The sequence below is a fragment of the Euleptes europaea genome, chromosome 11, assembly GCF_029931775.1.
Source record: "Euleptes europaea isolate rEulEur1 chromosome 11, rEulEur1.hap1, whole genome shotgun sequence".
In the NCBI taxonomy this organism is placed as follows: domain Eukaryota; kingdom Metazoa; phylum Chordata; class Lepidosauria; order Squamata; family Sphaerodactylidae; genus Euleptes; species Euleptes europaea.
Window position 1 is genome coordinate 63,088,927 of NC_079322.1, and position 20,321 is coordinate 63,109,247.

Consider the following 20,321-nt stretch of genomic DNA (forward strand, 5'->3'; position numbering starts at 1 on the left):
GTTTTATTTTCCAATAACTATAGTCTGTTAGGACAAGTGGCCATATTTGAACCTAGGAGCCAATGTCCTAAGTCCCAAGTATGCTGGAAGTCTTTTTGATTTCAGTGAGCATAAATGGTCTTTCAACTGATAATCTTTTTCTCCGTTATTCCCTCATTTATAACAACTTACAATGCCTCTGAGCTGTAACAGGAGCTTTAAAATTCCACACATGATAGGCAGCATGTTTTGTTAGTTACCAAAATCAGATATAGAAACAGAAGATGATTCATAACTGATTTCTTTGATAGATGACTGTAGAGCTAAATGTGTACTACAGTAAAAGACTAGCATTAATTATATAATTATTATATTATTTAAGGAATATTCTAGTTATTTTAAGCTATCCCTTCTGATGTACACCAGTAAACACTGAAACTCCAAATGTAGGATGTGATCCAGCAACTGCTATGCTATATTAAGCAATGGGAAATGATCTGAGCAGTTTTCTCTCTCTCACTCTCCTATTGAAAGCAATAGAAACAGTTAGGAGTAATACTGGCAATATCATGGCTCCTGCCTTTTAATCTCATTGAAGTCTTGGACAAACATTTATTCTGGATAGAAATGAACATGTAGATGGAAGAGACTGCCCTCTGGCCCCTGCTTTTCACCTCCCTCCATTCATAGAGTTCTTTCCGTGGAGACTTTTGTATGTGCACCCAAACCAGTGTGGTGTAGTGGTTAAGAGTGGTGGTTAGGAGTGGTGGACTCTAATCTGGAGAACCGGGTTTGATTCCCCCACTCCTCCACATGAGCAGTGGAGGCTAATCTGGTGAACCAGGTTGGTTTCCCTACTCCTACACATGAAGCCAGCTGGGTGACCTTGGGCTAGTCACACTCTCTTAGAGCTCTTTCAGCCTCACCTACCTCACAGGGTGTCTGTTGTGGGGAGGGGAGGGGAAGGGAAGGTGATTGTAAGCCAGTTTGATTCTTCCTCAAGTGGTAAAGAAAGTTGGCATTTAAAAACCAACTCTTCTTCTTCAAACACACTTAGGCATCCTAAGTGAAATCCATATAGCTGGATCTTGACTAGTGGTTCTACAGGCTCAAAGACATGAGTGCAATTATCCCCTCTCCTGAGAACCTAAAATGTCCTCTGAAATCTGGGGTTATTTTAGGCTTCTATGGTAGTGGTGGGGAGGAAAATCGATTTCTGTGAGGACCTGCAGACGCTAGTCAGGATCCAAGCCACAACCTGGAAAATGGAGAGTTCAGTTTGCATGTTGGCTGTGGTGGTGGTGGGTGGCATCACCACAAACATGTGAAGCATAGGAGAAAGGTAAGCAAGCATGGGGCCCATTCCCCTCCCCATTTTGCATGCATTTCTAACCAGACATATACAAAAGACATATACAGCTCCGCCAGGGAATATAACACACTTATACTGATCCAGCCCTTGGGTGAACCTGATTCTCAACGAATTGCAATCACGGTATTTCCACAAATGCCATTCACACCTCACTCATGAGCCTTTGAGTGATGAGGAATCTAACACCGAAATCTCAAATGGCATAAATGAGTCAGCACTAAATGAAACTTTCATGAAGACAAAAGAAAAGTAAAGGTGATGACAATCCCTTCCAGCATTTTGTCATAGATTTTGGATCCCCCCCTCCCCTTTATTTTCTCTTCAGAGCTTTTCACTGAGATCTCAAATTTAGGAAGAAAAGTGGGGGAAAATAATATTCATATTACACTTTAATCTTAGCTTTTAAAATTATGATGAAGCCCTTTCTTTGAAGAGATCTCCAATCAGTCCTCTTTCTAATACAAAAGTATCAGAGAATGCCACTATTAAATGGGGATTACGAGATAAAGCTCATAATGGAGAGATAGCACATTCAAGGTGACAGTGTTTCATTATCTTATACTAAATTAATGTAGCATTAAGAATTATCTGATCATTAGGACTATAGCTCATATCACTGATTAATAGCCTGCAAAATATTACTTTGTAAAACAAAGATTTTTTTTAACTTGCACATTATTAAAAAAAAAAAAAAAAAAAAGACCATGGCTGAATTACACTCCCACTCTAGAGATTGTGCAACCACCAACAGATTGTTAATGATGGTAGTGCATACAATGCACATATTCCCACTGCTCCTTGCGACAGGAAAGCTGTCAATGTGAAATATGCTTGTCATTTGGGTAGTGCATTAGTGAAATTTTTAGCGGTCACAGTTCTATCAGTGGCTCTAAATCCTGACTCAAATGAGGCTCTTGCCCCTTTTAAAAAATGCTATCAAGTGAAGTCCAAATGGCGCTGCTTCGCTGGTGGCTGAATGTGACAGCCACTCTCTCTGTCTGCCTAACCGACTTTACAGGGTTCTTGTGAGGGGGGGGGGGGAATAGGAAAAGGGCAATGTGTATGTTGCCCTGAGCTCTTTGGAGGCAGAAATGGATGAACTAGTCATTTATTTATTACACTGACTGCCTCAGCACATGGCAGAGTTGGAAGAAGGAACTTTGAGACAGTATTAAGACTATGGGGTAGATACAGATGACCATTTCATCACACATATACAACTTACGGGTGATAAAAACTATCCTTTTACAAGTGAGCAATAATTACTGATAGAGTAGGTAAGAATAATGTAGGAGAATATATAGGTGGTGTATTAGAAGCAGGAATCAGCAATATATAACTTGATCAATTTTATATGTAAGGTAGATGGTTATATAGCAATAATCAAAATTTAACAAGTAGCCTAATATGTTGTTAAGAATGATAGCTGGTTACCTAAAGTAAACCGCAGATTAGATGGTGAGCTGCAGCAAAATAAGAAGGATCAATTTTATAGGCGTTATATTATACTCCAATGTAGGGACTTTAGAACTTTATAAAATGAAGTTTTTCAAGAATCATATAGTTCTTGCCTAGCTGATATGAGGGCTGTTAAGAGAAGGTACCTTGTGGAAGAATTGTTATATTGTATGTGGGGGTATGTAAGAATGTTGTGTTGTGTATTTTCTTTTTTGTTAATAAAAATTGGGTTGTTTTTTTTAAACTGTCCTTTTAAAAGAGAATACACATCCACTGAGCACACCATGGTAAAACACCACTTGGTAAAGGGCCATCAGTATTAACCCTCTATCAGGCTGAAATGGGCAACAACCCAACAGACAACATGTGCTGAACTGGGGCAGTACGCATTTGCCCTGTGAGAAAAATGGGAGTCACAATGGTCATCTACTGAGTAGGATGATTTAGTGGCAAAGGACCGTCCAGCCTCTGCTCAGTTTCTCAGTTAGGGTGATTCCCCACATAGCTAGGGTACACTGGAGTACCAAGTTTATAAGTGAGCGATGAATCACTTTGAAAAAGTATATGGAATCCACGCTGAGGTGGCAGTCTGAAGAGTGAACTACTTCTGAATCCAGAGTTGTGTATTCAACCCTTTCGAAGACTAAATTATTCGCAGAGAGAACGTAGCACATGTTTATATTTTTAAGCAACAAAAAGATAACCAATAGGGTCATTCTCGACTAAATGAACTACCCTCAGGGACTGTTCCTTTCCACAGAACAAACTGGCTAAATTGACAACTCCTGGACAATCCAGAAATAGCCATTGCTCCGTGAAGGGTTATCTGCTTTGACAGGAAGGAATGAACAGACTGTCAGGTAAACTGGGAGGAATGAGGTGAAGACCCGTTGCGTGCAAGTAAGAAGAAGCATGGCTGGGGAGGCAGAGGTTTGTGTCACACTTTTCAGGAGGTCCCGTGGAAGGAAGGGGGTCAATTGATTTTTCGTAATACGACATATGCTGAAGGGCAAGGGGTCTGTGCCTACAAGCAACGCAGGACAGAGAAAATGGTTGATATGGTGCCGCCTTATGAATATACGGCAAAAATAAACACTAAATTGGGATGTGAAATCCATTAGCTACTGTCAGCTGGCTTTAGAATTTAAGGCAAGGGCAGAAAGGGGAGGTGTCAGCTGTGGAAGTACCGGTGACAGAAGTCTCAGATAAGCGGGAACATTAGCCTTGACATCCAGAACTGTCCAACATTCCGTTGTCATAGTTGCCGACTGTCGCAGCTACCCTGTCTCTGGATTCCACAGTGGACTCTGAAAACATGGAAATAATGGACAGTGCATTGATGAGGAAGGGATGTGGGAATGTCTCTAATGATTTTACTCATGTAAATGTTACTAAAATAGCACGGGACCCAATCGCTCGTCCTATTTAGCAGCATCTGAAGCAGTAGAGAGACAAATGCAGGAAGGTTTCAGTGACTGTAATCTTGAGGATGTGATATATTCAGATCAGAAAGTGACTTGCACAAGAGGAATGTGTCAGCTGCGTCTGTGTCTGGGGTGTGTCTATTCCCCGCCCCCAATATATCCCTTCATCCAGATGCCGTCCATTTAGTCTGGAAGCACCTATAGTGCCAATACACTGGCAAAACCCAAAATAAAGGGAAATTGCTGGCCGAACACATGATTCTTTCTAGGATTAAGTCAGCTGCCTGCTGCAAACCAAAGAAAATGCCAGCATTCTGAATGAGATTAAGGTCTATCTTTTTGTTTGTTTGTTTTTGTTCTTTATTTTTATTTGTATTTTGCAATGTTTAATAGGAGGACCAGACATCTTTCGCTAGAGAGAACGTTTCTGTTGCAGGGTATTGCATTATGCCAAATTTTGTTCCATGGAAAACTGAGGGATATCTCATGCAATATTGCATCATGCCAATTTTTTTTTTACTAAACAAAAATCAAGTTTCTTTTGCGGGAATAGTGCATTATGTCATTAGAAAAATGCAATTTTTTTCACCCACTCCCACGTCCCTTTCCAATGCGGCTGCTCTGCCATCTCTCCTGCACCAATGGCGCTTATCTGTGGCATGAACAACATTGCCCCTGGATCATGCTGAAGAGCTGAAAATAGCCTTTCTTTCTGCCATCACGAAAGACGCAGAGTGTACAATTTTGTCAAAGAAAGGTGATTATCGATACCTTCAAGTTCACTATAGGCATGCCTATCCTGTGCACATTATCTCAGTCGTTGTACACTTTAAATACCTGCAAGTGACATAAAGGGAGGAAAAATTGGGTTAAAAGCCACTCTGAACTGGAGCCTATTGAAAGAGCTAACAGCCTGAGATTATGACCTCTCCTGACGTGTCACTGGCTTTTGATTATGCACTCAGATATCAAATTCATTCTTTTGGATAATGGAAAGGTGGGTAGGTGGCCAGGACAGAAAATAAAAAAGGCGTACGAGACAGACTTTTGGTTAGTCTCTGCATGATTACTAGTAATCCTCACCGCTGTCCCCTTCAAGCTTTCAGGAAGGATTTGGACCCGTGCGGGAAATGGATTGAAACTACCAAAGAGGAGGAAAAATGACAGAGACAAAAAAAAAAAATGTACACTCACTCCTAGTAGATGTTTAACAAAAGGAATTGCCAGTATTCAAAATTAGATTAGGGCCAGGATTTCTTGCGTGGCCGGTACAGAAAGCCCCAGCAAAAGAAATCGGTAGATGCTACACAGCTGGACTGGAAAAAAAGGATGATCATATTTCACACACAAACACACACAAAAAAATCATGAGATGTTGGGAAGGAAAAAGCACATTCTGGAATGAGGCGAACTTGGCATTCTAATTAAATTGGGAGCAGAGTGGTATGTTTGTTCCTTATTACGCTGGTTCAAAGTGCTTTCCTGAAAGTGCCCCCTCACACACGGAAAGATTTGCTCTCTTTCCAACACTGTCCTTCATTTTATTGACAACATTGTTTCCAGAACAAACTGAAGAACCGGGAAGTTGAAAGATGAAGGAAAGCCACAAGCAAATCCCCTCTTCTGCGTCAGACCTCTCACGACCATCTCATGCATTTCCTGAGGGCCCCAGTTCCACAAGAGCAGCATTTCCGGTATCGTTGCCAGGAATGCGGTGGGAGAGGGAGCTGAGGAACTCCATCTCTGCTAATGGAAGTCGTTTCTGACAATGAAGATTTACCATGGAATTCAAGTCAACATAGGCCCTATTCAGAATAGCATTCTAAACCATTGTCGGCCCTTTTTGGAATAAAGTGATACAAAGATGGGTGTTCATACAGCTCATTTCAATCTGTGAGCCATCTCTAAAGCACTCCGGCTGGTTCAAACAGCCCCACAATTGTTTGTCCGCCTTTTTTGCCAGTGCTTTCTTTTCTTTTCTTTCTTTCTTTTTTTTTTTTTAACGTTCTGAGATTTGTGTTATAGCGTTATGGCGGTCCTTTCCAAAGTGTTCCAGGAAGTTCAAACAGCACACTGGAGTGATTCAGGGGTGCAAGGAAGAACTGGAAACGGTTGAAAGCAGTTTTCATAACAACCAGCTCAGGCTCCCTTTGCGATTGGGACACAAGCGGCTTTTTCTGAACAGGGTAAAAAAAAAAAAAAAACCATTAGCAGCCAGGAGCCAAACCGGTGGTGTCCGAACGGAACCAGTATCTCAGTCTAAAATCTGAGGACAATGTCGCTCTTTGTGTTATCCACTGTCGTTCCCATTTGGACACACAGCTGGCAATTAAGAAAAGGTTTAGGGAAGGTCTACATGGAGCTTAGGTTTGCCAGGTCCCTCTTTGCCACCGGTGGGAAGTTTTTGGGATGGAGCCTAAGGAGGGCAGGGTTTGGGAAGGGGAGGGACCACCTGGAGGTTGGCAACCCTAATGGAGCTCCACTGTACACATGATGAAATGGTCACTCGGGATATCTTTGGAAATCTTGCCTTGGACTTAGGGTTGCCAGCTCCGGGTTGGGAAATTCCTGGAGATTTTGGGGGTGGAGTCTGAGGAGGGCAGAGTTTGGAGAGGCAAGGGACTTCAATGCCATAGAGTCCAATTGCCAAAGCAGCCATTTTCTCCAGGGGAACTGATTTCTGTTGCCTGGAGATCAGTAATAGCAGGAGATCTCCGGCCACCACTGGGAGGTTGGCCACCCTACTGCAACTTAATGCTGAAAGTGCCAAGTCTGAGTTATGGTACAGGTGCTAGAGTGCTTTTTATGGAGAGACTAAACAGCTTTATGATTTCTGGAGTTTGTCTCTACTCCCTCTGCTTGGCAGCATCTAGCCTAAACAAGAACTTAATGCTATGAAAAGTATATCTTAATAACCTCATTCCATGTGAGACTCCTCTTGAAAGTTTGTCATCCACCAAAGCCTTTAACAGTCTACTGTGACATCTTGATCAGCCTCCAGTTTTGAAACCTAAATACATATTTTTTTAACTTCTTTGACAGGAGAATACAATTGCTGAACCAACTTGGGCCTTGAGTTCAGAAGAACACAATCCACATAATACCTTTTATTAGGACCCACCGCGTGACATATAACATTGTGTGAACTTTCGAATTCATTAGAGCTCTTCTTCAGGCTGGATTTTACAAGTAAATTTTAAAGTACAAGTATAAAAAGAATTTTGGGATGGAAAAATGCCCCAGGATGTGATGGAAAAACCTGTTAGAGCCTACGTATCGTTTGGTTGGCCCTAATAAAAGGTGTTAGGTGGATTGTGTTCTTGGTTTTTACTTTTTATACTGACATGGCTGTAAACAATTTTTTTTCTACATGAGCTCAAAATCAATGTACATGCAGGGCTTTGTGGTGTGCTTCTATGGAATGATGATATAGTGAAGCTTGTCTCTCCTCCCTCTGCTTGGCAGCATCTAGCTTAAACAAGAAATTAAAGATAATGGAACAGTATTCGCAGATGGACTCTTTCCACGAGCATTATCAGAGTGTTCACAACAACCATTAGACCGTGTGTGTGTGTGTGCAGTGTTGTATCATGGGAGACTGGTGCACCACAGGTATACCAGTGACACGCAGCCAACACAGTGCAGGGAATAAGAACATAAGAAGAGCCCTGCTGGATCAGACCAGTGGTCCATCTAGTCCAGCATCATGACTCATACAGTGGCCAATCAGTTCCTCTGGAGGGCATAGAGGCTGAGGCTTCCTCTAATGTTGCCTCCTGGCACTGGGATTTAGAGGTTGACTGCCTCTGAATATGGATGTTCCCTGTAGTTACCATGGCTAACTGATAGACCTATACTCCATAAAGCCTTCTAATTCCCTTTTAAAGCCATCTATGCCTGTGTTCATCACTACATCCTCCGGCAGCAAATTCCACATTTTAATCACTCACTATGTAAAAAAGTGTTTCCAGAAACAATCGGGCAATATCCAACAAGGTCCAAAGGGCCTTGCTGCCTTTGCAAGGTCCTCGAGTCCCAAATGGCGGAGGACAGGGTGGTGGGGTGGAGTCCTTGAAAATAAGCCATACAGTGAGCCCCTTCCCACCAGCAATGAGTCTGGGTTAACCACTGTTATCTTCCTCAGTGGGCTTGTTCTATGGCAGATGTATTGGTTCATTCTCTAATAGAGAGGCAGAACATCATTAGAGAGAACTCGTTAGGCTAAAGAGGTGAAAATCTAACTTTTTGTGTTCAAATGCACAAGCAAGATGAGTGCAGCCTGAATTGAGAATTCAGACGTCTTTTTATGGTTCTGATTGGCTCTAGCCTAAGGACTGAGCTATAGAACTATTAAGCTGTGCACCAACGAAGGATCCGAGGATCTAGCTGCCAAAATGTAGGCTATGATAAGATTCCAGCGAGCTCAGTGAGTCCATACAGCTGGAGGTTCAGGCATTGCAAGCCCCTGAGAAAATTTTGAAATTTGACCAATTACAGGGATATTTTGAGGCTAAGTTCAATATTAAGTACTTCAACCCATTGGCTTATGATTCTATCACTAAAATAGCCTTATTTTAATAAAAAAAATTAAAAAAAACCTCCATAGATTTTGTTGAAAAAAATTTGTTGGAAAAAAAATTGCTTCAGGCCCCTCCGGGATTAGGGGCCTTGAAGCTTAAGCTTCATTAGTTTCATAGTAGATCCGCTACTGGAAATGGGGGAATCAGATGCCTGCTTGAACTACTCCTGCATGCAGCCTTTCTATAAAACATCCCCCCTACTTTACCACACATTAAAAAAAAAACATAATTGTCCACATTAGCAAAAAAACAGAAATGAGAAATCTTTCTGCACTGTAATGATAACTTCTAAAATCGTTGGGGAGATGGACCCTGTTTATTATGCAAATGTTAATCATTTGTGCCGCTCAATGCAGAATGGGAATATATACCACGTGAAACTAATTTACTGGCATTGGAATGCCAGGATTATCCTCTGTTCTTTTATGACGGATTCTTCATATGGAGAACATTGACTGTTTCCCAGTCAATGAGCTTTAAACAAAATGAATTATTCTGATTAGATGTCTTGGTTCTTTCCTAATAAACTGAAATTTTCCAAATGACAATTCAAAAGTTTTTTAGAAAATTATAAGATATGTAAACCATCTTGGAAAACTCAGTACCCCAGCCTGGTGCAGATGTTATTCCCCTCTCTTCTAAATCCACATCAATAAGCAATTGAACAATAAAAGAAACCTCAACAGGGGGGATCAACAGATGAAATTAACGCAGGGCAGAACCTCAGCCGAAAATATTTCTTTGCCCATGTAATTGCTTGCAGCCATCCTTGTGTGAAAGCCCCCATCAGATTACAGGATTTGTTGTATGCAAATCGAAGGCTAAATGCTTGGTAGCACCTTTCAATGCCGCGGTGCTGGAAATGAGTTTTTTAAATAGGAAATTAGATGAGTAATATTTTAGTCAACAAAAATGTGGGGAAATTCTGCATAAAGATGAGAAAATTATGCATGCAAAGTAACTCTGAAAGCCATCAGTGAGCAGTTGCCAAATTTTGTACACGGCTAACTCACAAAAAGAGTTGCCTTTTTTTTTAATCACTGAACATAGACATGGAATGCAAATTATTTCAGGGCCCTATGCTGTGTAACCTCCTTGAGCTTGTACTTTGAGTGGAATTTCAGGCGAGAAACAAGCAGAATTTGATAGCATGAGATTTCATCCCAAATCTGAGATCACTGTTCATTTCTTAATTTACCTACAATTAACTGGAAATTTCATCTAGGCCAGCCTGTTATCTAAATCCTAAAGCAACCTAGCAGGAGGATATTCCAAGTAAAGCCAATTGTTCTGGTGATAGAAGATTGACTGGTAAACTATCCCCAGTACAAATATCCCTCATGCTTGTGTCATAAAATTAATACATCTAGAAGGGCACCCGTTATATACATGATTCTTTATGCCAATGCAAGTTTTTGGTAATACTCTGGCTAACAATAGCTCTCCATGGTCTCAGGCCAAAAAAGATCTTGCTGAGCAGCTATTATCTGAACTAGCCTGAGCTAGAAGCTAAAATGACTAAACTGAGGTGATCATACTTTGGTCACATTATTAGAAGACAAGAGTTCCTGGAAAAGACAATAATGCTAGGAAAAATTGAAGGCAGCAGGAAAAAAGGAAGACCCAATATGAGATGGATTGACTCTATAAAGGAAGCCACGGCCCTGTTTGCAAGACAGGTCACCTGAGTAAGACAACAGTAGGATATTTTGGAGGACATTATCATAGAGTTGCCATGAGTTGGAAGCGACTTGATGACACTTAATACACACACACATTATCTGAGATCTTTTAAGTGGAGATGCTAGGGATTGAACCAAGCGACTTCTTCATGCAAAGCATGTGCTCTACCACTGAGCCATAGCCTCTCCAAGCTCAATGCTAAGGCAAATGTAACAAAAGCATTCTTGACAGATGCTTCTCTAGCATTGCCAGAGAGTTACATGGCCTATTTCACCTGTAAACACAACTGAGAATGGTTTGCATTGCTTATTAGATCTTGTTACTTGATGTGTCATTTTACACCATGCAATCCAACTTGAGTCTCAGTGAGAACAGTGGACTGTAAATTAATAAACAGATCTTTTTCCTAATACATATTACAGCTTGCCAAGGCCACCAATTCTCTTTAAAGAAATAGAAATTCACCCTAAATTGTACTTTCGATTGCTTGAAAAATCCATAGGATTAACTGAAGAAAAACTGAAGTGAAACTTAATGTAGTTTCCAATTTAGCTGAGAGCACAAAAGGGATGTAGATTCCTCCCACCCCCTGCCATGGCCCAGGGGATAGCCTAAGTGCCTTGGAAAAAGCATTTCCTTAGACAATTCGTCAAGATTAAAGTGACAGTGAAAATCCATTTCCTCCCCTGGTTTCTGATCCTAAGTCACTGAAGTCAATAGAAGTCTGGGACAGATCTTCAGTGGAAGAGTTTTCTCTCGCCTTTGGGATTTCAGAGGCAGGACAGAAATCACTTTGTGGGAAGGAGGAGGCTGGTTAGTTCAACTGCACTGTAAACACAGATGGAGTTGATGGGACAAATGAAGGGAGCGTTAAGGTAAGTGCAAGAAATCACCACCCGATGCACAGTGTAAAATCTCACACCTTTTTAATCCTTTGGTTCCCACTTTTGCATCTGGAAACTCATCAGATAAACATTTGGTGCTGAGCCCAGACCAGTTAAACATGCTGGGGGATATCTCAGCATTTTATTTATTTATTTATTTGTTTGTTTGTTTATTTATTTATTTGCTTTCATCTTAATCCCTCCATTCAGGGCAACAAAATGGAACATGTTAGGCTGACTCTTTTTTTTCTTTTTCCTTTTGCAGCAAACTGTGTTATTCCCAGTATAATTTAAAAACATGTCTCTGTAAGCAGTGCTTAACCAGATGTGCAAATTGTCAAGTTCCTCAGGCTTTTCCACATGTGACCAAACTTAGTTACATTGGGGCATTGAAGCATGCTTCTCCAAGAAATGTGACCCTCTCCAAAGACATGCTGCACACTCAGAAGAATTCCAAAGGTGCCAAAGGAGCATTTCAAGTACATGGCAAAAATTTCCACAACAAAAATTAACAGGCAGTTTTGAAAACGTACATACAAGGTACCTTTCCATTTGGGGGTTAAGGAAATAGTTATTCAAAAAGGTAAGAACATAAGGAAAGCTATGCTGGATCAGACCAAGGCCCATCAAGTCCAGCACACAGTGGCAAACCCAGTGCCTCTAGGAAGCTCACAAACAAGACTGCAGCAGCATTATCCTGCCTGTGTTCCAAATATACCGTAATAAGCATGCTCCTCTGATCGAGAATAGGTATGCATCATGACTAGTATCCATTTGGACTAGGAGCCGTGAATAGCCCTATCCTCCATGAAAATGTTCACTCCCCTTTTAAAGACCTCCAAGCTGGCAACCATCACTACATCCTGGAGCAGGCAGTTCCACAATTTAACTATGTGTTGTGTGAAGAAATACTTTCTTTTATCTGTTTTGAATCTCTCACCCTCCAGCTTCAGCAGATGACCCCGCGTTCTAGTATTTTGAGAGCGTGAAGGTTTCATTTGACCATCATGGATAATAGTTCTTGATAGATCTATTCTCCCTCAATTTGTCCAGTCCCCTTTTAATGCCATCTAATCTAGTGGCCATCTATATATCTCGTATCAGTGAATTACAGATTAATTATTTGTTGTGAGAAAAAAGTACTTTTGTTTGTCCTAAGTCTACTTCCCTTTCATTTCATTTCAATTTCCTGCATTAAGGGATAGGAAGAAAAAGCCCTCTGACCATTTTCTTCACCCCTTGCATGTAATTTTATACATTCTTACCATGTTCCCCTTCACAACATTCTCATAGGCTAGAATTTGGAATATGTAGCATTGATCTCCATTCCCCTCCCCTGCAAGTTTATGCTCATAAAGTATATGTTCTGAATTCTGAACATTTTGTACAAGATCTCAGCACCATATGCTACAGTTTCTACTTAACAGACACATCTTTATATTCAAGAAGCAAAGAAACCGTGTCTCTTAGTTTTCTATTCGAATCTGCATAAACCCATTTATCTTCAAAAGTATGCATATACCCCCCCAAACACACACACACCGTTTTAAAGGGGATTCCCAACAATAATTATGGTATGTTTCCTTTTTGGTGAACATTTTCAGCATATTTTGGTGATAGGGTGGTGGTGGCTTTGAATGTATTAACCTATTTAGAAGCATTTCCCTGCTTATGAAGAGGCTCTGCTTGTCTTTAGTAAGTAGACAAATCTGGTTGGATAAGTGTCAGGGTCTCATCACAGTCACAATGTGATTGGAAACTGGTTCTTCCCCAATCCCTGTTTGCAGAATCTCACTTGCAATAGCTATTTTGGAGGATGGTATTGTACTCCTAAACCTCGATGATTGGGGTGTATTTATTTTTCTCAATCCCATTCAGTGTCATTGTCAAAAGTTACGGTTGCCAGGTCCCTCATCACCACTGGCAGGAGATTTTTGGGGTGGAGCCTTAGGAGGGCAGGGTTTGGGGAGGGACTTCAGTGCCATAGAGTTCAGTTGCCTAAGCAGCCATTTTCTCCAGGTGAACTGATCTCTATAGGCTGGAGATCTCTAGCTACTACTTACTTTTCAGTTGTCATATAGCATTATGGTTATTTGCCCTTGAAAACCATAATTTACTCTTAAATCAACAGAATAGCAGTATGCCCATAAAGGGAACGGCATAACCTTTCTCCTGCCCCAGAAGCATATGCCACTTTTCTTCAGCAAATGCAACTGGAATTTAACTGCAGATTTTGTTCCATAACCTTCTGTAGTTGTGTTGTGTATTTTATTTGTGCATCTCATTCCAGCCCCTCAGCTTCGGTTTCCACAGAGGTCTCTTGACACACAGTGTCTGCTACCATTTCATGATGCCTCTTTGTTGACACAGTTTCCTCCCTTCGGGTTTGCCAAAACTAGGTTAACTACTTTGACTCCTCTCAAGCTTGGCTGTTCTTTTTCTTATATAAATTACTCTTATCAGACAACAACAATATGGAGATGGTAACTATTTCCACAGATACTAACATTTTAGAAGCGCAAAAGAAGGAAGCCACAACACCTAGGCTGAGAAAATACATAACACATCCATAAACCCACACAAGTTTTCAGTTTGTGAGAGATGGGTGGATATATTAGCAGTAGAATGAAGAAAACATATATACTGGATATGTGATTTGGCTCAGAAGGACAAACACAGAGGTAATGGCTTACATCGCTCAGTTTCCACTGACAAGAATTTTCATCAGCAGAGCACAATTTTCCCATCCTCCCTTCCACTGTTGTCCAAAATGTCCCTATACTACAAAATTAAGTTAATAACAGTTTAGTTCTGATTTCTCTCACAGGATCCTGGGGGTTGTGGTGTGGTGAGGAGACAGCATTCTGGTGTATATCTCTAGCACTATTTCCAGAACGACTGCTTTCAAGGTTCCCTGGAAGGGCAGAGTAAAGCCGTCTGGGTGGTTACAAAGTTGGCCTAGGACTTCACAAACCCAGGTTCAAATCCCCACTTAGCTATAAAGCTCCCTGGGTGACTTTGCTCAACCACTCTCAGTCGAACCCACCTCACAATGCTGTGAACATAAAATGGAAGGGAAGGACCAGGTATACCACCTTTAGTTGTGTGGAGGGGAATAAAAGCATAATCAATAACATGAAGGATGTCATGTTACAATAACATGAAGGATGTCATGTTACAATGAGAGTCAGATGAAGAACAGCACAGGATTACAAGTTTGAACAGCATCCAGGCATTATTATTTTCTTGTTCTGTCAAGCCGCAGCCAACTTTTGGCGACCCAGTAGGGTTCTCCAGGCAAGAGATGTTCAGAGGTGGTTTGCCATTGCCTGCCTCTGTGTAGCAGGCATGTACGTTCTACTGTGTGTCAACTCTGAGATAGTCTGCACATGGTCGTCTGTGACCTGTTGGTACTAAATGAACACAGACAACAACCACTGTTTTTGGAACGTGGGCATGCTTATATTACAATATTAAATGCTGGGCCTCATTCTAGAAAAGTAAACCTTTAAGATGAAATACAGATTGAGCAAAGCATGTCAAATAAAATTAAAAAAATGTTTCAGACACAAGACCTTGCAAAAGACTTCGGAGTACTAAATTCACTTCTATTCTAAAGTCATATTCAATGGTATAAATTGCTTAAGAATTCACTATATTCAACCAACATGGCTATTTTCCTTCTCATCCCAACATCAGCAGCTAAGAAAAACAATGTGCCACTGACATCCTAGTAAGCAAAAGGGAGGGCTGCCAGCCATCAGAAGACCATTGCCTTCATACTCGTATACCCAAAGTCAAGAGTTGGTCATGATCTATCAGTTGTGCACTTAATGCTGCTATCACTTGCCAATAAGGAATGGCACGTGCACATTTGAGTTTGCATAATGCTGAGCAAGTGGCCATTTTAACTGTTTACTAGAGTTGCCAACCTCCAGGTACACGCTGGAAGTCTCCTGCTATTGCAACTGATGTCCAGCTGATAGAGATCAGTTCCCCTGGAGAAAATGGCCGCTTTGGCAATTGGACTCTATGGCATTGAAGTCTCTCCCCTCCCTAAAGCCCACCCTCCTCAGGCTCCGCCCCCAAAACCTCCCGCCAGTGGCAAAGAGGAACTTGGCAACCCTACTTTTTACAATGGCAGAAACCTCAAAGACATACTTTGAAAATATTGACTTAGTAAAATAGCTCAATTGAACTTAGCGTTTTGTTTCCAGGGAGGCCTTACATCAAGTGGGGAAACATGTTTTCATGGAAAAACAGCCCAGCCGTACATTAATAATAAAATTTTCTCCCATGAAAATTTTGGATAGCATTAAGAAATTGTTTTGGTAACATAAGAAAGATGTGGCTGCAATCAGGTCCAGGAGAATTCAGGAGAGGGGAATATTTGACTGATCTGGGAGCCAGCAGACAATCGCCTGAGACAATTCCTCATGAACATTGCCAGCCATTAACTTTCTGTGATCTAGTTCCACCTTTTATACTATAGGCCTCATTTTGTTAAGTAAGATACAAATTGTTTTAGCAATCCATTCATTTCATGGGGGTTCTGGTCACCCCATCTCAACAAGGAGAGTCCAGAACTGAAGAAGATATAGAAAGGAACAACAAAAATGATGAAGGACTCAAAAGACCTTCCTCATGAAAAAAGCCTGACCAATTTAGGACTTTTCAGTTTAGGAAAAAAAATAACTGAACGGAAAACATGATAGAGTTTACATGATAGAGAGAGCTTTACTCCCCTTTTTCAAAATGCTAGAACTCGCAGGTACTGAATCAACAGAAGCAAGTATGCTTTACACAAAGTTTAGATACCTTCTGGAACTTGCTGTCATGGGATGTGTTGACAGCTGCTAGCTTAGATAGGTTTAAAAGGAAATTAGACAAGTCCACAGATGATAGTCCCATCAGTAGCTACCAGCCATGATGACTGAATGGGTCCTCCATGTTTGGAGGTAGTATGCCAGTTACTTGGGAACAGCAGTGTGTGTGTGGGGAGGGGGGAGGTTTTTGGTTCAGTGCTGCTACTTGTGGACTTTCAAGGAATTCTGGTTGGCCACTATGGCAAACATGATGTTGGACCATTGGCCTGATCCAGCTGGACTTTTAGGTTCAGGTATGCCTTCAGCTTAGTCCAGATGAGTCTGGTGAAAGATTCTTCTAGGATTTGTTTGGAAGGAAGGACAACACAAACACCCTATTTCAACCTCACTCTCGGAATGGACAGAAACACAAGTCAGGGAATGTGGGCATGTTGCAAACAATAGTGTGGCAGGCTGCTCAAGGAATAGATTGGTTTAGAGGGTGGGGACAAATACATAGAGCCAGACAATCTGGCTAACTTTCTTGCGTGTGCCCATCTTCTTTTTATCTGGTGCTGAGGCCCAAATCATACCTCTATGGCACTGTTACTGCTTCTTCATACAATAAGGAACCAGTTGATATGAGTAGATCATGAAGTAAATGTCCAAGCAGAGCTAGCATGGGAATGTACTGTGTCATCTGTTTACCTACCGTGGTTCCTAGTTACAGATATTGCTGCAATGGCATGGCGATCAAGCCCCATGAAGCAACACCAGCATAGTAGCAGTACACATGAAGAGGTTTTAGGCAAGAAGGATGATGTTAATACACACACACACATTGTTCACCTGTGAGTTCTAGCATATATAGTAAGCTGATTTACAGCGACCCCGTAGGATTTTCAAGGCAAGAGACGTTTGGAGGTGGTTTGCCATTGCCTGTCTCCGCGTAATGACTCTGGTATTCCTTGGAGGTTTCCCATCCAAATACTTGCCAGGGTCAGGACTGAGAGTGTGTGACTGGCCCAAGGTCACCTAGCAAGCTTCCATGGCAAGAGTGGGGATTTGAACCTGGGTTTCCCAGGTCCTGGTCCAACACTTTAACCAATACACCACACTGGCTCTCTGATGTTAATTTTACTTCTTCACATTTAAAGGGTGTTCACTATATATTGGACTAAGTGGTCCACTCTTTGCCCTTCGCTTCTTGGCTGCAGGTGTTACGAGTGCAGTATGAGGAACACAGAAGTGATAATCCTATGTCTAGAGGATCAAGATGAACAAGACAACACAAAAGGGAAGAGAGGTCAGAGGGAGACCACGTGCAAAACGGTCAGAAGATTGGCAGAACCAAGCGAGACAACTACAGTCTGGAGATCTGAGTCATGTGACTCTAAGACAGCAAGCTGCAAAGATGCACACCTTAAATTGTTTAATATATGAATATGGACATTTAAATCCATCATGGCTATGGCATTATTTCTCCTGTACCATGTCTCCAGATCTTCTTTCCCAGTTGCAATTACCGCTAGCTTTTGTGTACAAACCTGTTAATCAGAGGATAAGGCAATTTTGTCTGACAAGTGTCTTGCTGTCATTACCACATGCTCCTTGGGGACTGAAGCTAGTATTAGAAATATCGTCTATGCTCTGTGCACAAAATGATACTTATGAAACTTGGGGAAAATGGCTTCATTCTACCTTACCAAAACAATTCTTGACCTAAAGGAAATCTGATTTTCTCTGTCCAATCCTTTAAAGCACTTTTACAGGGCAGCGCAAAACTTGGATCTACTTGCTTGTATAGTATCTTTAGGATTATTTTTTTTAAATTCATGCCTGATTTTCTACTGTACCATATAAGTGATCTGATTTTGGAAAGGACCTCAGTACAATCTGCACATACTTATACGTGCAAATTCCTCCACTATCCTGTTATCTGATTTTTTTTTACCAGCGCTTGATTGGCGCTGGGTCATTACAGGCATAGAGGACAAAAGAGGGAGTTCAATTCTCTATTACATTTGCATAGAAAATAAAGCCAATTTGCCACATCAGGTTCAGATTATGAATCAGAATCCTCCTTGCAGTCTCCTCTCCCCCCCCCCCCATCCCTTCTCTTGAACCTGGAATACAGTCAGAATACATAAGCTGACATGATTGCCATGGCAACTGGCTGTGATGTCATGCAAATAAAGGATTAGCACCGATTTTCACTGCAGGACCGTTCAAAAGGAGATGCTGGGTGAACAAGGAATGCAAAAAGGATGAAAATAGCTTGAATGCTGTTAATGGTATAGTCAAATCTGTTTTATGTAAATGCTCTTTTCTCCTTATTGTTCTCCCTTTGTGCTAACTGGCTCAGTTAGGCGCCAAGTCATGAGCCTTAGGGGGGGGGGGGGGGAATATGCCTGAACAAACATCTCAGGAAAACATCCTTATCTGAGGGTGAAGTTGGTGAGGATTTGATTTCCCCCCACATCAACAATGAAGACATGAGGTGACCAATAGGGCAGACAGATGGTCAGCTTCCCGCACTTTATTCTTACTGCAGAGTTACTTGTAGTTATAGATCCACAGACTCTCTCTTCTCATCTTTTATGGATAAGTCCCATGTTGCTGTATAGAGAGGGCTGGTTTGTACAGGAGATGGCCCCCCTAGAAAGAGTTCAGGGATTGCAAAGATCACTGGCAGATTGACAACCTGCCTGAGATTGCATGGATTTGCTAATTGCATATGCTTCCTCACAGGGGCAGGATGGCATATGGCTGCTGTGACTTAGACAATCATGCCAGATAGAGAAAAGCCACCACAGTTAAGAACATAAGAAGAGCCTTGCTGGATGAAACCAGTGGTCCATCTATTCTGGCATCCCATCTCACACAGTGGCCAACTAGTTCCTCTGGAGGGTCAACAAGCAGGACATAGAAACCAAGGCTTTCCCCTAATATTGCCTCCTGGCACTGGTATTCAGGGGTTTACTGCCTCTGAATGTGGAGGTTCCCTTTACTCACCATGGCTAGTAGCCACTAATAAACTTGTCCTCCATGAATCTGTCTGAAGACATCTGCCCCTGTGAACATCACTATATCCTCTGGCAATCTGCAATTGTGCACTTTGGGGAGTCCATGGAGAGGAGCCACGGGTTAGTGGCAGAACATCTGCTTTGTGTACAGAAGGCCACCAGTTCGATCCCTTACACCTCCAGTTAAAAGGGTCAGATGATGTGACAAGCCTATCTGAGAGACAATACTGACCTTGACAGGCCAATTATCTAATTCAGTATGAGGTAGCTTCATGAGATCATATCCCCAAAGACCCATTTTGTAAGGGCCACAGACTGTACTGAAGCTTCCCAAAATGGCAGAAACAATGTGGTAATTATTGACTTCCGCTAGAGTTGGCCTTCAAAAGGATGCTTTCCTATTATGGAGTGGATCACAAGCATTTAATAGCATTTAACCACATTCTCTTTTATGGACACATTTTTGGAGCTCTAATGGGGTACAAATCATGTCTTTTTTCATTTAATATATATCTAATTGGCTACAGATAGGAAAGCCTGAACCACCAGGAACATGACAAAACAACATCTGTGGGATATTTTGAAAAATTAATGACGGCTACAAGGTTTTGAAACTTCCAAGAGGATGTTGAAACCAAGACAAAAACAAGTCTTTTTTTATTCTACATTTCTGTATTTACAGTGAAAGCCATTTCACACAGTGTTTGTAAGTCTCTGCGTAAAAAAGCCACAGTCATCCAATGTCATTGTGCTTACATTAGTAACAAATCTTTAACACAAGGGGGGAAATGGACAAACAGGCATAAAAAAACACACAGGTGGCATGTGCGGAATTTCCCCACATATATTGAGACCAAAAAAAGTGGGCCAGTTTTTTTTTTTTTAAAGAAAGGCAATTTTTGCATCACTCACAATACATGGTGCTTCTTTCCTTTTGTTCATTTATGCATGATATGTTGAGCATTAAATCTCAAGTCTTCTCACATCAGGATTTTCAGGCACTTTTAGCAATCCAGCTATGTATATATAGATATATATCTTCCACAGTACACAAAGATGCAGACCCTCAAACACAAAACCAGCTGTTGTAAAGGAAAATTTCATATATCC